Source organism: Trichosurus vulpecula, chromosome 3 (genome assembly GCF_011100635.1).
Source record: "Trichosurus vulpecula isolate mTriVul1 chromosome 3, mTriVul1.pri, whole genome shotgun sequence".
Classification (NCBI taxonomy): Eukaryota; Metazoa; Chordata; class Mammalia; order Diprotodontia; family Phalangeridae; genus Trichosurus; species Trichosurus vulpecula.
The window spans coordinates 408,510,001-408,535,890 of record NC_050575.1 but is presented as its reverse complement, the minus strand read 5'-3'; the positions used below and the strand labels follow the sequence as shown (position 1 = coordinate 408,535,890).

The 25,890-nt window shown below is 39.8% G+C and overlaps 2 pseudogenes; both read left to right on the top strand.

Annotated features, from left to right (window-relative positions):
- Window positions 1–25,890, top strand: part of LOC118841620 — a 180,391-nt pseudogene that overhangs the window by 19,783 nt on the left and 134,718 nt on the right.
- LOC118841621 lies at window positions 3,012–3,623 on the top strand (annotated as a pseudogene).

Below are 25,890 nucleotides of genomic sequence, written 5' to 3'. Positions count from 1 at the left end.
TGCACGTTCCTCTTAGGCCATAAAAGTTGAAGAGGAGGTAGATCCACAAGTCCATTGTTAGAAACATACTTAGTCTAGAGATAAACAATACTTGTTGGAAAGCCAGGAAGGTTTTCATTATATTTTACATTTATTCTCTCTGAATAAATGGGTACATCCCTGAACAGAGTACAGGAGAGTAAAATCAGTTCAGATAATGCTAGCCTTTTACATTACTTGAATTAGAATCTCCCTCCTGGCTCTTCATTGGCCTGATGCAACCCCCTGAACTGCCCACGGCATGCGCCCCTCAAACAGCTTGTTAAGCATGCATACAAGCTTCTACCCCCTCACCTGATCAGAAGTCTGGTTCTGCTAGAGCATAGCTCTGGTTAGAACCAGTCATCTGATTCACATTCTGCTAAAGCTAGGAAGAATACTTTTAATCCGGTGGAAACAAAACTCCTGCCATCATTTCCCACAATTCCCCCTCTTTCATTCAAATTTTTGTTTACATGTCTTTAATACTCCCTTATGCTCTTTCTCATATGAATTCATCCCCTTATCCATCTTCCCTTTAAGTAAATGTGGGAAGGGAAGGGGGAAGGGTTGATTGATGCATTGACAAAACAAAAGGGAGTAGTCCCCTTTATAAAAACAGATTCAGAGACCCAAAAGAAAACAATAATGCAATTGCTCCTTTGAGATTCAGAAGTCTCTTCTCATACAGCTGTCTGGCAGGGAACATCATCTGATAAAATCCTCTGTATCTTGGCATTTGTTCCAGCCATCTCCAGCACAGCATCTCAGCATCTTCTTCTTGTCTTCTTGTAGTAACCAGCTTTCTTTTTGTCCACTCCCCTACAAAAGTGACCTTGGCACGATTTTAAGTTACCATTCCTAAGCCTTGTCATTCTTACAAAATCAAAATTGGAACCGTGGTCAATTGTCATGTTTAAGAGATTCACATTAAAACCTAATTTCTTATACTCTATATTAATCCATTATTAATTTCCTCGCCAGGAGGATGAGATTTCATTAAGCAATTGACAACAGGCTCCAGTACATACCCAAATATATTAAGTAATCAATTTTAACACAGTACATATTAAGACATAAACTTCTAGTTATGCCATGTTTCTTTCAAGGCATTTACAAAATAAATCACAAGCCATTCTTCTTTTAACATTAACTAATTGTGATAAAACTTGAGACAAGTATGATATTAACTAAGTAATAGAATAATATTCTCACAAACTCTTGATCTAATTGTCTCCATACTATTACAAAGAATTAGAGGACCCTTATTTATACTGGAACACACACACACACACACACATACATATATACATATGTGTGTGTGTGTGTGTGTATGTATATATGCATATATATACATATATAAGTATATTTTATTATAGAAATTTGCCACTAAGAGATTAGGGACTTAACTTATAGTAAGAGAACAGTATTTCCCTAACTTCATGTCAACTCCAGGCAGAAGTTATGTCAAACTGCAAACTTCATTGAGCCTGGCTTAAAGTCTGCCAGGTTTCAGTTGTGGAATTGAGCCAAGAGAATCCCACCTCAGTTCATGCACAACGGTTGTTCTCTCAACTTTCCCATGAGATCATCATACCTACCCCTCACAGGGCCGCTGGCATCATGGATCAGTGGCTTAGACAGCCTTTCCTGATATCCATATGTGGAGTTTGACTCAGAAAAACAGTCAGTTAATAGTCCCAATAGGTCTTTGAATAACAAGTTCCAATAATCCGTTTAAGATATGACTATAATCTCATATTGGTTAAGGGACATCTTTAAAATGAACCTTAAAAAGCTTGCATGAGGGGGCGCAGAGCCAAGATGGAGGCTGGAAAGCAGGGACTTGCTTAAACTCTCCCCCAAATCCCTCCAAACACCTGTAAAAATGGCCCTGAACAAATTCTAGAGCTGCAGAACCCACAAAATAGCAGAGGGAAGCAGGTCTCCAGCCCAGGACAGCCTGGAAGGTCACTGGGAATGGTGTATCACATGGTGCTGGGAGCAGAGCGCAGCCCACTATGGGCTGCACCAGGACGGACCAGACCGGGAGTTGACCAGCGCAGGCTTTAGGGCCATGAATCATTGAGCTGTGGCAGTTACCAGACTTCTGAACCCACAAAAGTCAAAGACTACAGAGCAGGTTAGTGGAAAAACTGCTAGATCAGGTTAGAGTGGTCCAGCTACCAGCCCTGGGGGTGGCAGAGGTAGCACAGCAGTGGAGCTCCAGGGTCAGCAGCTTCCAGAGTCCCTGACTGACACAGTGGTAGGAATCAAGCGGCAGACCAGAGCTGGAGTGCAGGGCTTGCTTTTTCTTGCTTGGATCTGAGTTGCAATCCTGGTTGGCAGTTCTTAGGGGAGGAGGAGCGCTGGTGTGACAGAGCTTGTGGTGACAGTGGAGTAGAAGTAGCTCTGCAAACAGCATCACAGTCCCTAAAGTTTAGGACAAAACGCTCTCTACTCTACAAACAGTCATACCCTGGTAAAAAGATCAAAGGTCAGGTAGTTGGCTGGGAATATGACCAGGCAGCGAAAATGGACTCAGATTCAGACTCAGAATCAGACTCTAAAATCTTTTTTGGTGACAAAAAAGATCAAAACATACAGCCAGAAGAAGTCAACAAAGTCAAAGAGCCTACATGCAAAGCCACCAAGAAAAATATGAATTGGTCTGAGGCCATGGAAGAGCTCAAAAAGGATTTGGAAAAGCAAGTAAGAGAAGTAGAGGATTGGGAAGAGAAATGACAGTGATGCAAGAAAACCATGAAAAACGAGTCAATGACTTGCTAAAGGAGACCCCTGAAAAATAGTGAAGAAAATAACACCTTAAAGAATAGACTAACCCAAATGGCAAAAGAGCTCCAAAAAGCCAATGAGGAGAAGAATGCCTTAAAAGGCAGAAGTAGTCAAATGAAAAAGGAGGTCCAAAAGACCACTGAAGAAAATACCACCTTAAAAATTAGATTGGAGCTTTTTCCCTGGCAGCGTTGGCAATGGCGGATGGGCAGGTCCTGGTGATCGACAGGCAAGGCCATCTCCTTGGCCACTTGGCAGCCATCGTGGCCAAGCAAGTCCTCCTGGGGTAGAAGGTGGTTGTGGTTCACTGTGAAGGCATGAACATCTTGGGGAACTTCTGCAGGAACAAGCTGAAATACCTGGCCTTCCTCCTAAAGCCAATGAACACAAACCCTTCAAGAGGCCCTTATCACTTCAGAGCCCCCAGCTGAATTTTTTGGAGGACTGTGAGAGGGATGCTTCCCCACAAGACCAAACAAGGTCAGGCTGCTTTGGAACACATTAAGGTATTTGATGGCATTCCCCTACCATATGACAAGCAGAAATGCATGGTTGTCCCAGCTGCTCTCAAAGTCGTCAGACTGAAGCCAACTAGAAAGCTAGCTTATCTGGGGCACCTGGCCCATGAGGTTGGCTGGAAGTATCAGGCAACGACTGCCACATTGGAAGAGAAGGGGAAGAAGAAAGCCAAGATCCATTATAGAGAGAAAAAGAAGCTTATGAAACTACAAAAGAAAGCCGAGAAGAACGTGGAAAGCAAAATCCACAAATACACAAAGATGTTGAAGAAGCACAGGCTGCTGATGTGAGTTCAACAAAGTCTATCCTCTATGGCAAAAAAAAAGATTGGAGCAAGTGGAAGCTTATGACTTTATGAGAAACCAAGATATTATAAAACAGAATCAAAGGAATAAAAAAATGGAAGACAAATTGAAATATTTCCTTCGAAAAACCACTGACCTGGAGAATAGATCCAGGAGAGATAATTTAAAAATTATTGGACTACATGAAAGCCATGATCAAAAAAAGAGCCTACACATTGTCTTTCAAGAAATCATCAAGGAAAACTGCCCTGATATTCTAGAGCCAGAGGGTAAAATAGAAATTGAACGAATCCATCCATCACCTCTTGAAAAAGATCCCCAAAAGAAAACTCTTAGGAATATTGTCACTAAATTCCAGAGCTCCCAGTTCAAGGAGAAAATATTGCAAGCAGCCAGAAAGAAACAATTTGAGTACTGTGGAAACACAATCAGGATAACAAAAGATCTAGCCGCTTCTACATTAAGGGATAGAAGGACTTGGGAGATGACATTCCAGAGGTCAAAGGAGCTAGGATTATAACCAAGAATCACCTACCCAGAAAAACTGAGTATAATGCTCTGAGGCAAATATGGATTTTCAATAAAATAGAGGACTTTCAAGCTTTCTCAGTGCAAAGACCAGAGCTGAATAGAAAATTTGACTTTCAAACACAAGAATCAGGAGAAGCATGAAAAGATAATCTTTCCTACATGGAAAGATCATGTGTGAAATTCATGAGACCTTTCCCAGTATTAGGGTAGCTGAAGGGAAGAGAGAGAGAGAGAGAGAGAGAGAGAGAGAGAGAGAGAGAGAGGGAGAGAGAGCACAGGATGAGTTGTATATGAAGGAATGATATCTAATTATCTCACAGAAAAGTGACAAGAAAAAGCAGTTCTGTTGGAAGGGAAGAGGGGACAGGTGAGGGGGAATGAGTGAATCTTGCTCTCATCAGATTTGACCTGAGGAGGGAATGACATACACACTCTAGTGGGTATCTTATCCCACAGGAAAGTAGGGGGAAGGGGATATAAAAGGGGAGATAATAGAAGGGAGGTCAGATAGGGGGAAGAAGTAATCAAAAGCAAACAGTTTTGAAAAGGGACAGGCTCAAGGGAGAAAATTGAATAAAGCAGGACAGGATGGGATGGAGGAAAATATAGTTAGTCTTTCACAACATGAGTATTGTGGGTGTTCTACATAATGATACATATGTGGCCTATGTTGAACTGCTTGCCTTCTTAGGGAGGGTGGGTGGGAAGGGAGAGGGGAGAGAATTCAGAACTCAAACTTTTAAAAGCATATGCTCAAAAAAAAGTTGTCTTTGTGTGCAACTGAGAAATAAGATATATAGGGAATGGGGCATAGAAATCTCTCCTGCCCTACAAGAAAGTAAGGGGAAAGGGAATGAGGGGAGGGGAGTGGTGTGACAGAAGGGAAGGCTGACTGTGGAATGGGGCAATCAGAATATATGCCATCTTGGAGTAGGGGAGAGAGTAGAAATGAGGAGAAAATTTGTAACTCAAAATCTTGTGGAAATCAATGTTGAAAACTAAAATATTAAATAATAAAATAATCGCTAAGAGAAAAAAGCTTACATCCATTTTTATACTTGTTTTAGTTAATACAATCCATTTTCCCCATTAAGATCATAAGTTATTCCTCTAATATATTTGCATCTGTTTCCCAAACATCTAATGAGATATATATATACTTCAAGAATGGAACCATATAAATATGAGAAGTTCAAACACTAACTTTATCTTATGTTTTAGGTCATGAAATGAATTCAAATCAAAACAGAAAAATTTAACTTTCCCATCAATGCAAAAGTATTCCACAAATTATCTCTCTCTAAGAAGCTTACGCTGCAATTCTTTTCCCCAAAATAAAGATGTCTCTGATTTAGTTCCAGTAGTTAATTCAGCCAATTGTATTAATACCCAATTGTTCTTACATCATTTTGAAACACTTTGAAACCTTATTCCATATAGATACACAGTAACTCTAAATCCCAGCCTTAGTCTATGGGATAATGATTCCACATTGCATTTGTATCTTTATTTCTTTTCTTTTATCTAATTATTCCCATAACATTCAGGAAGAATGTTCTCATTCCAGGAATTCTACCTTTCATATGACTATACAAGAGTACCAATTTACCTTCTCAATTCCTAGAGTTAAAACTGCCACAGGAACATAAAGCATAAAACTTGTCTTAAACACAAAGACAAAACGTTAGACAAGACATTGCACACAAACAATTTAGAATTCAAATTCAGACCCATCCCAAGCATTAAATTAAAAATAGCACATTTCATGCTTCACATCTCACCTTGGGGCTGTGTTTCCCTACACATACAAACCTCCTTTCCGTGAAGCAGTGAAAGGTTTTGAAATGCAAATCAATCTACCTCTCCCTGAGACAGAGAATTTTTACCACCCAGAAAACTTCCAAATCCCTTTTTCCTGGGTCAACCCACCAGCTTTCCCAGCATTTTTCTCTTTTTGGAAAAATGCTAGGAGAAATTCATTCTCCCGACCTCAGTCAAGTATTTTGAGAGTTCTTTCCCCCATTCCAAGCAAATCTTATTTCTCAACTTGGAGTGAATCCAGACATGACAAAGGTAGTTAAATTGCTACTCTTGTATAGTCATATGAAGGATAATATTCTTTCTAAACATTAATGGAAACAATTAGACAAAGGGAAAGAAGCTTGTGAAACAAAGATACAAATGTAAGGTTGAATCATTTTCCCATAGATTAAGGCTGGGATTTAAAGTTACTTTGTATCTATGTGAAATAAAGTCCTTAAATGTTTCAAAGAGATGTAAGAGCAATTGGGTATTAATACAAATGGTGTAATTTGTTAGGGGTCCTTGACCAGCAAGGATCCCTATCTCAGTACGCAATGATGAGGCGGGAGTCAGGGAAAATGCAACTCTGATTTATTGGCAGACATTATCCAGTTTTATAGGGTTTTGCACTACATAAGCAGAAGCAGGTGTTCAAGGGATAAGGGGATGAGAGCATGGGAAGATCGATATCTGGTGGGAAGAATCTGGATTGTTGTAAACTATGTTTCCTACAAGCGTATGGGAAAACTAGGGCTGTAGTAAGGTGGTTTCCATGGGAGTATGGGAACAAAGTGGGGTGCTGTCCTACAGTATCTTTGGAGGCATGGGAAGGCTCAGGCATGTAGCCAGCTGATATCAGAGCTGTATGAGCTATGTGAGGCATGGGGCAGGATGCCCTTGTAAAGTATCAAAGATGTTCCGGTAAGTAAAGTATCAAAGCATTGTTGTGTTAGGCACTGGTTCAAGAGCATTAGGTAGTGGCCAGCTGTGTTCCTCCTACTGGGCTTGTGAGTCCTTGGTGAATAGACTCTGCCTGCATGAGAAAGGATGGCTACGAGAGCAAGGTGGTGGGGTGTTAAGGGGGGCTGCTAGGGAAGGAAGTCTTTCCTCCGGGTGCCTCACCGTTCCAACTCCTACTAAGCCTGTCTGGTTTTACCCAGGAAATAGGCCAAGTGCTAGGGTCTGAGCAGCCCCGGGGTCGGCACTAACTCCCTACAATTCCTCCCTTTCAATTTACTCCCTACAATTCCCCCCTTTCGATTTGAAATGCAGCACCTCCCGAAAGAGGTGAGTGCTCAGCATGTAGTCTCCAAATATCATGCTTTAGAGTGGTGATGGAGGATGTCAGCACTTTCAGGAGCTGACACAGGAGGCAAGGCAGCAGGCACAAAAGAAGAGCTATGCAGCCAGTGCCTAAGGCAACACTAATCAATGTACATTCCAGCCATCCCCAAGGAGACCAGGGATGCCGGAAGAAATTAAGGAACTCTTTAGAAAACTTATCAGGGGACAGGTCCTGGTAACTAGCCTCACCCATGGAAGTGGCAAGCTCATAGAGGTCTGTGATATCTAAGGACACATTAGTATACTAGAGCCCATGTAATTGATTTTTGATCTTATCCCAGCCCCATTCAGTGGCATTGTATTTTGGGGGGGTGACACAATAGGAGGGGTAGTGATAATCACACTTTAACTGTTGGTTAAGTTCTATCAGCTCTATTTCCTCTCCTAGTTTCATGACTGCCTGTCTAAGGGTGTTGATAGCCTGATAAAATGCCCTATCTATGCAGGCTTGCATCTCAAAACCTAAGGAGACGTTACACATAAGATCCTGGAGAGTGTGAGCTTGGGTAACCTGATTCTGTGTGTTGGATGCAGACAAGGCAGGGAAGTGGAAGAAAGAGGGAGGGGTACAACAAGGGATATGCCTACAAGCGTGCAGGAACTTCTATATTCCACATAATTCCCCTCCCCGCCTTTTAAAATATTTTTTATTTTTTATTTATTTTTTAAACAGTCAACAATCTGCTTCATTCATAAGTCTTTTGGAGTTGTTTTAGGTGTTTGATCCTGCGGTTTACTCTTAAATACGTCCTGGACCCTTCCATTGCGGAAGCTTTCAAAGTACGGGTTGGGGGAAGAGACTGGCACAATTGACTGATGAGCTCCGGGCTGAGCTGGGGCACTGCAATGTCCTTGGCCTTCTCCTCTGGTTCACTCAGTAATCTCTCCTTCTCCTGCCGCACCCACTTGGCCTGTTGCCTCTCCTGCTCCCCCTCAAGGGCCGGCTGCTGCTCCTTCTGCTCCCCGGTCCCTTGGGCCTCGGCCCCCTTCTGCAGAAGCTCCTTTTCTTCTTGCAGGAGCCAGCTTTCTGTCCATTCTCCTACAAGAGCAATCTTAGCACAATGTTAAAGTACCATCCCCAATCTTTATGTTCCTTTGACGGCGTTTACAAACTAAATCACAAAACATTTTTCTTACTATCATCATCATTAGTAATTGCAACAAACTTTAAGCCAGCAATGAGCATGATATTAATGAAATAATAAAATAACATTCTCACATTGCTTAAGGAGCAATTAAAAATTGAGCCCTATGTGGCTCGTATGCATTTCTACCCTTCTTCATAAAGCCTTACTAAATTGGTGCAAAAGTCCATAAGTATTCCAAAGCATTATAGCAAAGAAAGTTTCTAGTTATTGTAGAATTCCTAAAGATCACAAGTTTCTAAGTCAAACAGATGTTGTATACTGCTCTTAGAATCCTTATAAACACAGAGAACATCTTAAAGTGAGTCTTAAGCAGTTTGTATAAATTTCTGCACATGTTCTAGTTCTAGATAAAAATAAGATTAGATTGCCTAGTAAGATACCACAAAAGAGCTTATGTCTCATACTAACTACTTGTTCTGATGACAGAAATTTGCTATAGAAGGAAAAAGCAGAGACAGGTGTCATACCCAATGTGATAGAATAAAACATTCTGGCTTTGTGTAAGCTCAAATTTAATTACAGATCTTCAATGCAGATAACTATACCCAAATCCAAACTCAAAATAAAATTAGTTATAGTCCTAAGTGCCTTTTGCCTAAAATGGTAAGTTTGACCAATCACAGCTTAGAGCTAGAGACAGAGTTGCAATAAGCAATGAACATTTATGAGGACTCACACGCATAAGGGATTTCATTTAATATCTTTTCTTCTCAAATTTAAATTTGTCCTGGTGAAAAAGCCAATTGTTAGAATCCTTTCTATTTATAATACATAAACTTGCAGCTTCTTAGCAAGCTAAGTTTGTAGTTAAGGACCTACATAAATCAAACAGGTTCTTTTTCTGGAGCTGATGACCTTGCCCACGCAAATAGTTTCCAGGGGCCTTGGCAATTTCACAAAATAAGGAGCAGTAACATAGATTTCAGGAAGGGGTTAATAGAAAAACCTTGGACCTGTCTGCTATCTTTTGCCTTTTCTCTTAGCACACTTATTCAAGGTCGAGGCTTTTTAAAAATCACGCAAAGGATTTTACAAAACTTTTTTTTTCATAAACTTATTTCCCTTTCTCAGAAACATCTTACAATTTATCCTGATATTATTATTAATTTCTAAGTATTCAACAATTCTTAAATTTGATCACCAAATCTTTTCTACATAATTGAAGAGAGAAAAAAAGAAAAGAAGACTAAACATAGTTTTGTAAATACTAGACTTAAGCTTAATTAACAATCTCACAAATTTCCTAAATGATAGCAAAACAATTAAAGACAAAATTTTGTAATTTATGATTTTTTAAATGATAACACTACAAAATATTATGAAATGGTCAATTAGAATGATTTAAAAGTTTTCTAACTCAGTACAATTCTTAGCTTAACAACATTTAGATTATAAAAAAAGTTGCTTTTCTGACAATGCAGAATCTCGAATTTTACATATATTTATAGTATTTAAAGTATATTTATAGTAACAATAACAGTGATGGTCTCAATTAGTAAATCACAATAATTATGTCACAACCAGTAAATCTCAATAAGTGTGTCATAATCAGTAAGTCTCAATAGATTTCCAATATTACCACAATAGAATTTTCCTGGGGCTATATAGTTAATAAATTTCTCAATGCCAAATAACAATATGCACCCTTTTTTAATTATTCAAATATAAATTTCTAAGTTCCATTCATATTTTTCTTGGGAAAGTTTTACAAACAGTTTGGAATCATGTATTATAATTATGTCAGTTTAAAATGTGCTGGGCCAATATTCTAACTACTTCTTTTGGCCCAGGTAAAAAGGAAGCCTAAGGAATTTGATTCATAGCTAACAAGATATAGTCAGTTGCCTTTCCAGGCAGAGGGGGTTGATAGTTAATTGAACAGCAATAATAATAACTCATAATAATCAATATCTTTACCCTAATAACTATCCATATAAAATTTAATAGAACCCACCCACAAATCTAGCCCGAAGGGTGGGAGGACATAATTTCTTTTATCTCTTCAGAACTTTATTGGTTTTTAACATTAAAACAGTAATCCCAAAAAACCTAGTTAACAATCTTACAAGTTTCATAAGTGCTGGCGGAATTGTTTTATCTGTGACCTTAACAAGGTAGGGTTAGCGAGGCTGAGAAAGTAACTTAACCAGTTTTACACAATTGTTTTCATTTTGTAGTTTCACCAAAATTCAGATTAAAGATTGCTTTGTCTAATCTCATTTCTAGTCACTTAAATTTTACAATGTAGGAGAATATTACTACAATTCAGAAGTATAATAATAGTACAAACAGAAAAATTTCAGATGACTTTAATTGCATTCCCAAATCATTACATCTATTGGGCTTACCAAGCGTAGAGGCTTTTCTTTTCTCCTCACAGTTGCAGAGCCTGGTTGCAGACTGGGGGGTGCTGAGAAGCTGCAGAGTCCAGCCCCTGAATTAAAGGTCTAGGGGGTCATTGAGGAGGGTCCCTGAGGGACCTTTTCTTTCTAAAAGAGGTTGCTGGGTTTGGGAGACTAGGAGCAAAGATTCCAGATTCCCGTAGTATGGGAGCAAGGACTTGGGGTCTTGGGAGGAGAGGTTCCTCTGATAACCTATTGCCTAGAAGTGTGGGCTTCAGGGTGCCCAGAGGTGCAGGGTTGTTGTCAGTGGGATATTAGAGGGCAACAAAGCAGCAAAGTTGAGAACAGGGAATGGAGGCTTTGTTGCGACACGTATTTTATTTTCTGCAGTTTCTATGTTATTAAGATATAATTTATATTAGAACTTTTAGGTGAAAGACACCTCAGAATAAAGGGCTTAAATAAGAAAAAGCAGCTAGTACACAGGGCAATTATTTTGAAAAAGAGTCAACTCTCTAATGTATATTTGCAGCCAAATCACTTTTTAAACTTTCCAAGTAGCAAATGTAGGAAAATCACAGCAAGCTAGAAATGTTTTCACCCAAGCAGTCCCGGTTATATCTATGGAGATAATTCCTATCCGAAGAAGTATTTTTGTTTCTCAGGAATACAGTAACAGTCTTTTGGGTAAAATATGTTCAGACTGGTTCTCATGTTCGGCTTTTATTTCTGTTTTAGAAGCTTTAAATCAGTTGTTTCAAAAAGTAGGAATGAGGGCTACTAAAGTGCGCACAAGGAACTCTGTAGTTGTATATAGAAAAGTACTTATTAACTCTACAGATCTATTTAATACCTTCATGTTAACAATACTTTATGTTATTGAATATTCCAATTTTTTATTTTTACTTGTCCTGTGGTGATTTTCATTAACCACACATGAATTAAAACATCTTTGGATATACTTCTGACATTGAGCTGGAATTCTAACCCCCGCAAGGAGTCTATGGATTGGAGGGGGATACAGAATATCTTTTGTCATATAAACTGATTTTTATTCACATTCATATGTGTATTATTATATTGAGAAAGGTTTCCTATGCTTCACCAGATTATCTGTGGTGAACAGAATCGGCTAAAGAATTTTTTGCTGCTCTGTCATTTATTGCAGCCCTGGCTCAGTCCGAGACAGGTGAAAAGATCTTAATGGTTCTACTTTTAACTTGAGCAAATTTTACTTCTGTGTTTACTCCTTAAAAACTTTTTTTTTTGGAAGTGAGAACTTTGAATTTGCCAGTCAAAGGTGAGTGGGACTCTGGAAAAAAAGAATCCAGTGGCGCCTTGTCCCTTCTCCTTGTACTGGGAGACTCAGAGTGTCTCTTTATTTGAAATCCATCCATTTTCTGAATTTGCCTTAGTGCCAAATGGTATGAGAAATTCTGACTTTATCTTAAGCATCAAATCAGGAGTAACACATTTACTATAAATTTCAGGGAAAAGTTCCGGCTTTCTTTCTTATCTCTCATCACATCCAAACTGGCCACATTTGGAATGAAGAGAGAAAGAAAGCATTATTTCTAGCTATTTTAAACTGTATAAACAAGAAGATATTTTTGTCTCTCTTTCTCTCTCCCCCACCCTCTTGCTCTTCTGGAGCCAGGGAAGGAGAGAAAGAGATAGTGGACATTACAGGATGTCAGATTACACACTCACACAGAAACGCAGACACAGAACACAGACACAGACAACGAACAGAGGGGACTTTTAGAATCCTGTATACCAAATACTTGGCCCTCTGATGTAACAGAGGCCAGGTACCATGCCTAAATGGATTTATATTAAGGAGTTGGGGGAGGGGCCGAAGGAAACTTCATTCTTTCCTCCAGATCATATTCTAAATTGCTTTTTTTCTGGTATCTTGTCCTTGGAGTCTAACCCTGTTGTGGTGTGGTGCCCCTAATTCCCCCTTTTTGTTTTTGCCGGTATGTTTCGAGAGGTTTTTGCATGTGGATCAAGGGAGTGGTTTGAGCAGACAGAGAGAACTGCCACACTGTCCTTTCGCTTGCCCCCTCATCCTCCTCCACGGTGACAGGGGGGTGCTGCTCTCTCCAAGGAAAGACTGCCTTAAGAATGTTTATGAAATCCCTAATTTTTCTAATATGGATCATGCATCCTTGTTTCTTGCTAAGCTTATAAATTATTCTACAGAATGTCTCTAAGTCCTGACATTCTGTGAAGGATGCAGATAGCCCCATTGGTAAGGCCTCGGCTCTTACCTCCTCCGAAAGTCTTACGGAGTCTTTCCCTGCTTTCAGGTTGCGAACTGGAGACTCATCCTTTTCTCCTGGGCGAGCTGAGTTAAGTGTATCCTCCGTGAGTGACTCGGCTCCGCGGCAGCTGAGGAGACCTTCCCTCAGTGCAGTTGGGTCTCACGGAATGTGGGGCCCTTTTCCCTGGCATGTTTTCCCCTGAACCCCACTTGGGCGCAAGATGTTAGGGGTCCTTGACCAGCAAGGATCCCTATCTCAGTACGCAATGATGAGGCGGGAATCAGGGAAAATGCAACTCTGATTTATAGGCAGACATTATCCAGTTTTATAGGGTTTTGCACTACATAAGCAGAAGCAGGTGTTCAAGGGGTAAGGGGATGAGAGCATGGGAAGATCAATATCTGGTGGAAAGAACCTGGATTGTTGTAAACCATGTTTCCTACAAGCGTATGGGAAAACTAGGGCTGTAGTAAGGTGGTTTCCATGGGAGTATGGGAACAAAGTGGGGTGCTGTCCTACAGTATCTTTGGAGGCATGGGAAGGCTCAGGCATGTAGCCAGCTGGTATCAGAGCTGTATGAGTATGTGAGGCATGGGGCAGGATGCCCTTGTAAAGTATCAAAGATGTTCCAGTAAGTAAAGTATCAAAGCATTGTTGTGTTAGGCACTGGTTCAAGAGCATTAGGTAGTGGCCAGCTGTGTTCCTCCTACTGGGCTTGTGAGTCCTTGATGAATGGACTCTGCCTGCATGAGAAAGGATGGCTACGAGAGCAAGCGGGGTGGGGGGGGACTGTTAAGGGGGGCTACTAGGGAAGGAAGTCTTTCCTCCGGGTGCCTCACCATTCCAACTCCTACTAATCCTGTCTCGTTTTACCCAGGAAACAGGCCAACGCCAAAGTCTGAGAAGCCCCAGGGTTGGCACTAACTCCCTACAGTAATTAATTACTAGAATTAAATTAGAGACATTTTCAGTTTGGGGAAAATAATTTCAGTGTTTCTTAAGAGAGATGTGTTATAGAATACTTTTGCATTGATGGGAAAAGTTAAATGTGGCTGTTTGAATTTGAATTCATTTCATGGTCCAAAACTTAAAGATAAGGTTATTGTTTGAACCTATCATATTTATATGGTTCAATTCTTGAAGTATATCTCATTCTTTCAGATCAGGCATAGTTAGAGGAGAATAGAAAAGCCTGGGAAACTGATGCAAATGTGTTAGAGCAATAACTTATGATCTTAATGGGAAGATTTTATGAACAAGAGTGGAAATGCATGAAAGCTACTTAAGGCTCACTTTAAGGATGTTCCTTAAGAAAGGGGAGATTATATTCATATCTTAAACTGATTATTAGAACTTGCTATTCAAAGACTTACTCGGACTGTTAACTGGCTGTTTTTCTGAGTCGAACTCCAGGTGCGAATATCAAGGAAGGCTGTTTGAGTCACTGATCTGTGATGCCAGAAGCCCATGAGGGGCAAGTATGCACTGCAGGTATGATTTCATGGGAAAGTTGAGAAAGCATGTTCAACATGTGCTGAGGTGGGACTCTCTGGACTTTCTTAACTGAAACCTGGTAGACTATAAGTCTGGCTCAATCCAGTTTGTGGTTTGACATAACTTCTGCCTAGATTTGACATGAAGTTGGGGAAATGTTCCCTTACTAGAAGTTACATCTCTAATCTCTTAGTGATAAATTTCTAGAATCAGAAGGTTTGTAAGTACAGTAACAAATCTCTTAAAATAATTGATTATGGAACATCTTAGGTTACTATAGGACTGGGACTAGTGTTCCTGTGTGTGGTCCTGTATAAGTTAGGGTAGTTTATAAGGACCCTGTATAGGGTCATGGGGTCATGTGTAAGTTGGGTCCTTTAATTCTTGGTAATGACATGGAGATTAGGTCAAGGGCTTGTGAGTATATTATTTTGTTATTTGGTTGATATCATGCTTGTCTAAAGTTTTTTTTAACAATAGGTCATGTTAAAAGAAGAATGGCTTGTGATTTATTTTGTAAAAGCCTTAAAAGAAACATGGCATGACTAAAAGTTTATGATGCTATATGTACTGTGTTAAAAATTGATTATTTAATGTATTTATGTATGTACTAGAGCCTGTTGTTAATTCCTTAGTGAAATCTCATCCTCCTGGTGAGAAAATTGATAATGGATTAATGTAAAGTATAAGAAACTGGGTTCTGATGTGAATTTCTTAAACATGACAATTGGTCAAGGTTCCAATTTTGAATTTGTAAAAATGATCAGGGTATAAGGAGTAGAAATGGTAACTTAAAATTTTGCTAAGGTCACTTTTGTAGGAGAATGGAAAGAAAGCTGGTTGCTACAAGAAGATAAGAAGAAGATGCTACGATGCTATCCTGCAGATGGTTGGAACAAATACCAAGGACCAGAGGACTTCACTGATGATGTTCCCTGCAGACAGCTGTACGGGAAAAGACTTTTGAATCTTAAAGGGCCAATTGCATTACTGTTTTCTTTTGGGTCTCTGTATCTGTATTTATAAAGGAGACTTCATCCTTTGATTTGTCAATGCATCAATCAACCTTTACCCCTTCCCATGTTTACTTAAAGCGTTGGTGGTTAAGGGGAAAAATTCAGATGAGAAGAGAAAGGGAGTATTAAAGATGTGGAAATAAAAATTTGGATAAAAGAGAGGGAAATTGTAAGAAATGGTGGGAGCAATTTTGTTTCCACAAAGTTGAAAGTATTCCTCTTCCTCCCCCTCTCACCCTCCAGCTTTAGCAAAAACCAGGCCTCTGGTCAGTCAGGTGAAAGGTTAGGGGAATACTTAAATGAGCCATTTGAGGAGGGCATAACATAGGAAGTCAGGGGGTTGTATCTGGCCAATGAAGAGCCTGGCAGGAGATTTGAAGGGGGGGGTCAATAAGAGGACTGGTGTCCATCTGAGTCCTTTGTACTCTCCTGTACTCTGTTCAGGGGACGTACCCATTTATTCAGACTGAATAAATGTAATATATAATTAAAACGTTCCTGGCTTCTCAATGAGTATTATTTATCCCTAGACAATGTAAGTATGTTTCAAACAACATCAATTACATTTCCAGACTATCGCACATAGAAATTATTGACCCTTTTACTTTTAGTATTTAAAAACCACCTCAAATCCATCAGGTATGGCCAGTAATTGCCAAATAACAATATGTAAACATTTTAATTACACCCTGGTATTTATATATTCCCTTAAATATATTTTATCTATTGTATATTCCTAGCACTGAATAACTCTTCTTCTGGAAAGCATAGATATTTAATAGGAGAAATCAAAAACATATGGGAATATCTGGAGGTATGTATAATTCCCACCATCATATACTCTAATAATGTTGCAGATGGTGCAGTGGAGAGTTTTGGAGTTGGAGACAAAAGGACCCAAGTTCAAATGTTGCTTCAGTAATCCTTTAGCTGTGTGACCCATGGCAAGTCACTTACCATTTTCAGCCTCAGTTTCTTCATTTGTAAAATGAGGATAATAAGAGGTGGATTGTGAAGATGAAATAAGCTAATTCATTAATCACTTTTGCAAACCTGAAATGGCAGTATAGCTATTAGCTATTATTATTATTGCCAGATGGTAATGTCAGCAGGTCAGAGGATTAATTTATATCTTAATACTTTAATTCAACTAGAAAAATAATTATTTTGTCCACCTTCAGAACATAAAATAAAAAGGACTAACAGTGAGACAGTGATGTTACCCAGGAGTATTTCTATCTGAACTCATTAGAACATGATGAGAAAAATGAGAGTAATAAATGCCAAATAGGATCACTCATATTTTAATAGTTCTTAAGCATTTACAAAGTAGTCTTACCCCATAATTATATTATGTAAGTTGTACATTATTTTTCTTTCCATTTCACAGATTTGAAAACCAAATTTGAACAAGACTAAGTGAATTTACAGAGGGTGCCTTACTAGTCAATGGCTTTGTAAGAGTTTTGTTAGACAAAAGAAAGTGCAGTGAGATGCTATAACATTTGTCTTGGTGTCACAGAAAGGGAGAAATTTTGAGAGAATGAATGGAAGGGGCTGGTGGCAGGAAGGCAGTGTCCCAGGGGAAAAACAGCCTTGATCATGTAGTGATTGTGTCATTTGATCCCCTGAGGGAGACTCAATGTTTGAAGGCTACAAGTAGGTCTGATTTTTGACAGGGGACACATGAGGAAGAACTGCTAAATACGTTCAGAGATGTGGAGATGATAGAAGTAACCCTATCATTTAAGGGTTTTACATTCATCCTTTCCCCCAAACTCCTCCCTGCTACTGAAAATCTTTATTAATATGCTTGTTTTTTTTTCTGCTAGGGAAGGGATCAGCCCTGGACAGAACTCGTTGTGGAGATGGAGTGCCCAGCTCAGTTCCTTTGTCTCCTGCTCCTGTGGCTCTCAGGTGATGAAGGAGAACATGGGGAGGAGATTATGGAGAAGGCCAGAAGTCTGGGAGAGGTCCCTTGCAATCTGAGTTTTGCTGTGTTCACTGTCTCAATGAGAAAAGTCTTTCAGAGATTATATCAGAGTTAGAAGAAAGAGGTTTTGGAGAGAATAAACAAAAATTTTTTCTGTGACCAGATATCAAAGGGAAGGTTAGGAAAGGAGCACAGTCTTGGTTCTATAACCTCGAATGTCTCTTGATTAATTTCAGGTTCACAAGTGGAAGTTGTTCTGACCCAGTCCCCAGCCACCCTGTCTGGGGCTCTGTGAGAGAGAGTCACCATCAACTACAAGGCCAGTCAGACTCTCTTACACAGAAGTGGGATCACTTACTTAGACTGGTACCAACAGAAACCAGGACAACTTATTTAATCCCTGAGTTACAGAGTTTCTGATCTATTTTCTGGGGTTCCCTCTCGATTCAGTGGCAGTAGGTCTGGGACAGATTTCACCCTCACAATTAGCCAGCTGGAGCCTGAGGATTTAGCCATCTATTACTGCAAGCAACACACTCACTCACCTCCTACATAGTGCTCCAGCCCTGTACGAAAACCTCCCCATACTTTTCAGCCCTGAGCTCAGGGGAATAACTGCTTTCCCCAGAGGCCTAGGCTCAGAATGACAAAGTCCTGGGGTCTAGGGCATTATTTCCATGAGGATAAATGGAGTGTAAGTTTAGAGGTAGAATGGAGCCAGAGGTCATTTAATCCAATCCATTTACTGAAGCCCACAGAATTCAAAGCCAACAATAATAAGAGTATATGGAAGGCATCTGGACCCAGTGGTCAATGCAGATTATGCAAAAAAAAAAAATCTTAGAAACCATGTAAGAGGGAGCAGCTAGGTGGTTCAGTGAGTAGACCACCAGACCTAGAGTCAGGAGGACCTGAGTTAAATCCAGCCTCAGACATTTGACACACTTACTAGCTGTGTGACCTTGGGAAAGTCACTTAAACCCAATTGCCCTGCCTCTGCCCTTCCAAAAAAAAAAAAAGAAACCATGCAAGAAATCACTGTAGACTGTAATCATTTAGCACCCATTGCCCAAGATCTAACCAGGGTAGGTAGCTACCTTCATAGACAAACAAATGACAAATGCCCTTCCTATAAATATAGATCTCAAAATATCCTTGATCTCTCACCCTTCTCATTGCCCTGGAAGGAATGCATCATCACTGATCAAGCTATATCCCACAATAAGCTAAACATAATGTCTTTGCATGAAAACGTAACAACAGCATTTTAATAGGGACCGTCATACCACGTATTCATGATCTATAAGCTACACGGAACAAAAAACACAGAGACTGAACAGTAGAAGTCAAAAGCATGTGGGAATATTTAGAGGTTTATATAATTACCACTATGCTACTGGTGTTGTAAGTGGTGTTATGCCCTATCCCCTTTTCAGTTTCTCCATCTTGCCCCAGCCCACTCTACTGCTTGTCCTCCCATCTCCACGGACCCCACTGTTTGTGTCCCCATCTCCACAGAAATGATCCTGCCTCAGCTTGTCCCACTGTTTGTGTCCCCATCTCTACGGAAATCTAATTGTGTTCTTTCCCTTTAAATATCCTTTCTCTCCCTTTGCTCAGGGCTGTTCGATTTGAGTAATTACTCCAAACAGTCCCGCGCTTCAATAAATGCACATTTAAATTTATATCCAGGTCTTGCTCGCTTTTTTTCGGCACAACAGTGGGGCACTGGATAGAGTTTTGGAGTTGAAGACAAGTGTACCCAAGTTTTAATTTTGTTTCAATAATCCATTACTATTGTTGGAAACGTAATGATTTTGGTCTCTCCCAATGCAGCAGACCCAAACTAAAACCTCCCCAGGCTGTTCCGACCCTGATAGTAGGGATTAGTTCTGGAGGAGCTACTCAAATTCAATCTAGAGAACTCTCCTCTCTGTCATTTACTAGCTCTGTGGTCTTGGAAAGCCACAGCAAAATTAGATTTTTAATTATTTCCTCAATAAAAATGAGATGAAGTGATGCTGACTCAATAAATTTTTAAGTGGAGTAACTCTGCTTCCTGTCTCTCATTCTCCCCTCATTAGCCCATCAAGTAACTCTTTGTGCATGAGTTAGTGCCAGGAATTCTAAGAGGTTAGCAAGGGAGGCATTGAAGAGAGAGGGGATTTGCCCCTTTACCTGGGAGATGGGAGGTGGCATCTTGTGAGAGTCCCTAGAAAGTTTCCACATCCCAACCAGTCAGGCATCATGAAGAATAGTGATTTAGATATCTTAAAAGACTTGACTCCAATGGTAATGAGCCACCTGTGTCCAGATCTGGAGAGTCCATTTAGCACTGGGATACTCTTTTCCAGAGTCAGTTTGACTAATAGAATAATGGGCCTGAGTCATGAAGACATGAATTTGAATCCTCCTCTCCCCTGAAATGCAATGTCTACATAGGCTTTCCTATCCTCCATTTCCTCCACCACCAAATGAGCTAATAGGAGCACCCACCTTGCTAGGGTTGTTGTGAAGGTAAAGACCTAATGTAGAGTGGTCTGCAAATTAGACGTTTCTGTATAGTTGTGAGCTCTTGATCTACTCCTTTGCTGTCCCTAGCTAATTAGCTCATGTCCACCATAACAATAAATGGATGGACCTTAACCTCCTTAATAGATTGTTATCATATGACTTAAACCTAATAAAAATTAAAAGAACAAAAAAAGTAGGTCCCTGCCCAAGTTCCACTTAATAGATGTATTCTGGGTCCTCCTGGCTTAGAGTGAATGTCAATGGTAACTGTTTCTCTTTGGAATAGCAACCCTGAGAGTCTTCCCCTCCCAGCTTGATTTTTTTCTTTTTTCTTTTCTAATTTAAGGGGCCATCCCTTGACTCACTTCTTAAAAGGCCTATTTACTGAATAGGCATTACCTCACTCTAAGTGGGTTCAAGAAAAGGTCTTAGCCTAAAAGGGCAGGGTCTCCCATTGTATCCTGGATCATCTCCAGTCATCCTGATGAATATCATGTCACTGGATCCAGATGGCTCTGGAGGAGAAAGTGAGGCTGGTGACCTTGCACAGCCCTCCCTCCCTCAAATCAAAATCAACTACAAGTCACGTCATCATTTCCTTGATGTCATGGTCCTCTGAAAAAGAAGGACAAAAACAATCACTAGAACTAACCCCTTCAGTTCCTCTGCTAGTTATTTTGGAAGGAGGGTCAGTTTTCACAAGGGGTATTGTTACACAAGGAAAATAATCACTTGAACTATTCTATCACTTTTACAAAACTGTATAGATTCTTCACTCAAATTTTGGAATGTCACAATAATTTCTCCTTGATAATTAGAAACTATTACCCAGCCAATACATGTATTCCTTGAGCTGCTAATCCTGATTTAGGCAATATCCATCCAAATGATTCTTAGGGATTCTCATACATATTCCAGTAGAGATATTTTTTTTTCTATCCAGCCAAAAGTCCTCTAAACAATGTAAATCGTATCCTGCCAAACCAGGTGTTCTGGGACACGGTGGTGGGACATCTTTCCTCACAGTCCAATACTCAATATATGGGATCTTATGTGTTTGCTGTTTTCTAATTTGCATATTTGGAGTCATCATTCTGGCTAGAGGTGTATTTCCTCCCAATGGTGTATTATTCAAATTACATAAAGGAGTAAACAAATTATCTTTACAAGGTTGATATGAATTATTAGAACTTAACTTTCTTAACTGTTCTTTCAATAATGCATTCATTCTTTTAACTTACCCAAATGCTTCTGAATAATATGGAATGATATATCCATTCTGTATTGTTTAATACACAGTATCTATTCATTCCATTAGCTTTCAAATATGATTCACTGTGACTTTGAATCTGCATTGGGGTTCCATAATAGACTTATGATATCTAGGGTTTTACAGGTGTTTTTCCGAGTCGCATTCTTGTAAGGACAAGTCCACCTGAATAGGTGTTAACACAAGTACATATAAATTTTCATTCTTTATCTTGGGGTAGTGGTCCAATATAATCTATCTGCCAAATCAGTGCTGGAACTTTTCCCCTTGCTATCTCTCCAGTTACTACCCATTTACTACCCAGTTTGTTCCTTTTCCAATTGACATATATAACATTCCTCTGCTACTTGTTCTGACAATAAGAGATACTAATACCTGGATCTTGTGCCCACTGCTGTGTGGCCTGGACTCCTGAATGGCCAGCTGTATGGTGAACCCATTTTGCTAGTACAAGATCATCTGCTTGTGTCAGGGTAGGGACAATATGTTCAGTAGTAATCTTTGCTAGGCGATCAGCATGTGCATTGCACTCACTTTCTGGCGTGGTAAGGGCCACATGAGCATGTACATTAAAACTGACAAATTAGTAAACAAAAACATGTCTCATATATCTTCCCTTAATCCTTTGCCCTAAATTTGTTTGCCATGAATTTCCCTATTTTGATTTTTCCACACTGGCATCCACGTAGCTAACCCATTAGCTACCACCCATGAATCAGTGAATATGTGACACTGTCCTCCTTGTTCGGTTTTGATAACTTGATGTACTGCCATGAGTTCAGCATATTGACTACTTCCACCTAACCCATTACTTTCCAAAGTCCACCTAGTACATGGGTTATAGGCTATGGCTTTCAAATGTCTTTTGTGGTCCAAATATTTTGTTGTCCCATCAGTAAACAGTGCATGTTTCTTCTGTTCTTCAGTTAATCCATCATATCCCTCATTCCATTTTACCAAGGATTTTACCTGTTGCTTTGGTTCAGGGGGCTTGCCATTTCCCTCAGTGTCTATGTTTGCTATAGATTCATGTAGAGCAGAAACTCTACTTTTGCCCATTTTTGATGTATTTTGAATATACCATTTCCATTTAATTATGCTAGCCTCTTGCACAATTCTCTGAAAAACTGGGGTAATCATTACCCCAGTCATAATTGGGATTCCAGGCCTTAATATCACTTCATGGCCCAGAGTCAGTTGTTCAGTCTCTATCAAAGTCCAATATGCAACTGACAACTGCTTTTCAAAATGGGTATATTGAACTCCAGATGAAGGAAGTTTCCTAGACCAAAATCCTAAGGATACATTTTGGCTCTGTTGTTTTTGCCATAAACTTCAGTTTCCATATTCATCCTGTACAGTCACTTGTAATTGCACTGGTCTATTTTGCATAGGCCATAAATCTAGGGTCAATTATATAGCAGCCTTGGCTCCTTCAAAAGTTTTACTATGTTCAAGCCCCCAATCAAATTCATCTTTTTTCCTAGTAACTTTATATAATGGTTTCAAAATGTGTCCTAGATGCAGAATGTGGTGTCTCCAATATCCAAATAGTCCTATAATCTCTTAGGCCTCTTTCTTATTGGTAGGAGTAGGAAAATCCTGAATCTTTTGTTGGTCTTGTGGGAGAGTTTCTTGCAGTCCCTTATTCCATTGTATACCCCAAAATTTTACATTTTGAGTTGGCCCTTGAATCTTTGCAGGGTTAATTTCCCATCCTTTGCTTTTCATATGCTCAATTAAAAGTGCCAAACTCTTCTCTACTTCTTTTACATTTTCTCTCTTTATCAGAATATCATCTATGTAATGGGTAAGCTATATACCAGGTAGCTTTAATCCATCCAAATGTTCAGCCACAATCCTATGACAAATCGTGGGGCTATGCATATATCCCTGTGGCAAGTGTGTAAAAGTATCTTGTCGGCCTTGCCAAGTGAAAGCAAATTGTTCCCACTGTTTAGAATCTATTGGGATAGTAAAGAAATCATTGGCTAAATCAATAACTGCATACCAAGTCTTATTATATTTCTGGATGCTTTCTGTTAAGGTAACGGTATTTGGAACAAGAACATACAAGCAGGAACCACCTTATTCAATTGTTTATAATCCACTCTCATTCTCCACATTCCATCAGTCTTTCGTACTGGCCAGACAGGATTATTCCACTGAGTGGTTGTAGGGACTAACACTCCTACTTCAACATATTCCTTTATAGTATTGGTAATTTCATCTTGCCCACTTGACACACGATACTGCTTCAAAGTAATTACTTCAGAAGGTTCAGGTAAAGTGATGGGGTCCATTTTTATTTATCCCACTAAAACTGTATTAATTCCTATCTTCCTTACCACAAATTGCTATCTCACCTCAGTTAAATTTAGGGTTATATCTCTCCATATATCTATTCCAATGATGTATTCAGGAATGGGAACAATGACCATTGTTCTTAGGTAATTTTCCAATTTTCATCATCAGTTTAACTTGTCTGGCTGCTATTTCAGTCACTCCTAGTCGTATGATGGTAACAGGAGTTCCATGTTTAAACTTATCAGGGTTTCTATGTATAAGGGAGGCCTCCTTCCCAGTATCTATGAATGCCCTAGTTACATTATTTGATCCTTTTTCCAATATTTGGTCAAATTAATATGGGGTATGTAATCTTGTCTGTATATTTCTTTAATCTGAGCTGGGGCTTGGGCAATTTCCTGTTCTCCCTGAAGGTGTGACACACTTGGATACAAGAGTTCAGAAGCGTTTGTAGGGGCAGTTCTTAATTCTCTATTCCATCTGTTATTAAGGCCCTTATCTCAGTACATTTTATATAGTTCACTAGTTGGAATACCATCTATAGTTCCAAAATCTACCCCTGCTCTCAATAGAGCAGTAAACATTTCTTTTCTTGTCAACCTATTCTGACTTTCAATCTGCTGGCTATTTACTCTTCTCTCTTGAGGAAATTTTATCTTTTTCCCAGTCCCCTAAGTCACTTCACTGTGAAATCTTTTATCCAAATGTCTGAAAAAGGGTGCCCCGTCTCTCTAATCAGCAGTCAGACCTAGGTGTTTATAAGCAGGGGGAGCCATCATCACTACTATGTTTGTATGAGAGATTTCCAAGGGCATATCATAATAACCCTCAGCATTTCGAGTCATGATTGCTGTCTTCATTACCTTCTCCTTTAAGTTTCTCATACAGTCCTTAAGTGAATACCAGGGCCTATCTGCCCTGGGCCATATAGAGTCAGCAGGATATTGTCTGCTCATCCGTTCCCAGATAAAGCTCACAAATTGCTTGTATTGTTACCTCCTAGCATGTGGTAATCCCTAAAAGCTTGTTGCACAAAAGGATTATGACTAATACCTATGAATTTCAAGCAATCCATGCCATCTACCAATACCCCTCAACCCCCTTATCACTGATTCTCACAATCCAAGATATTGATGATTCTCCCATTTGGGGGGTAAACCAATCCAAGATATCTTTGACCTCCTGCTGAGTGAAATCTTCAAGAATCTCTCTAAAAATTGAACTGTCTCCCTAATTCTCTTATTTCCTTCACAGTATGGGGTGTGCATCTGCCTGAGTCTCATATAATATTTTTTCATTTTTAGCCTGGGGAGCCTCATTCATTTTCTGCCAACACTCTCTCCTGGCAGCCATCACCAGGGCAATTAGGCTCACCCTATGCTGAACTTGTTTGCACTTTTAATCTTTTTTGTTCTTCTATTTTTCTTAATTAAATTAACAGCAAAATCCTCATTCAAATCAGCTTCTATCAACTGAGATTCCCCACCAGGCAACTCCCTTTCCAACTGAACTTTCTCTTTCAACAGTTTATCTCCTTTCACATATAATACAAGCTGTTAGTAAAACCCTCCCTCTCCTAGACATTGATGCAAAGATGGTGGAATAAGAGCTCAAAAAAATGTTTTAGCTCTCCCCCAAACCCCTCCAAAAACAAATTACAGAGCTACAGAACCCACAAAATGACAGAGTGAAGTAAATCTCCAGCCCAAGACAACATAGAAGGTGGATAGGAAGGATATGTCACACTGCGCTGGAGGCAGAGCACAGTCCAGCATGAGCTGGAGCAGGCCTCAAAGGACTGAATTGCTGGCAGCTGTGGTGGTTTCCAGGCTTCTCAACCCACAAATGCCAAAGACAGCATAGGTCAGTGGGAGAACTGTGTGGGACCTGGGTGAAAGAGGAGTGTGGTCCAGGGGGGTCCAGCCCCAGCCCTGGGGCGGTGGAAGTACTAAGGGCTGTGGCAGCAGCAGTGGCAGCTTCCTGAGCTCTGGGCCCACAAAAGGTGGGAGATCTAGCAACTGATACAAAACCCTGGAAGCCTGGGACAGTATACCCACCCCCACTGGGAGCAGAGTCCTACCTTGAGAAAGAGTTAGAAAGCTAAGTATTTGGTTGGGAAGATGGGCAAACAACATAAAAAACTCAAGAGTATAGAATCTTTATAAGAAATCAAGAAATTATAAAACAGAACCAAAGAATGAAAAAAATAGAAGACAATGTGAAATATCTTATTGCAAAAACCACTGATCTGGAAAATGGATCCAGGGGAGATAATTTAAAATT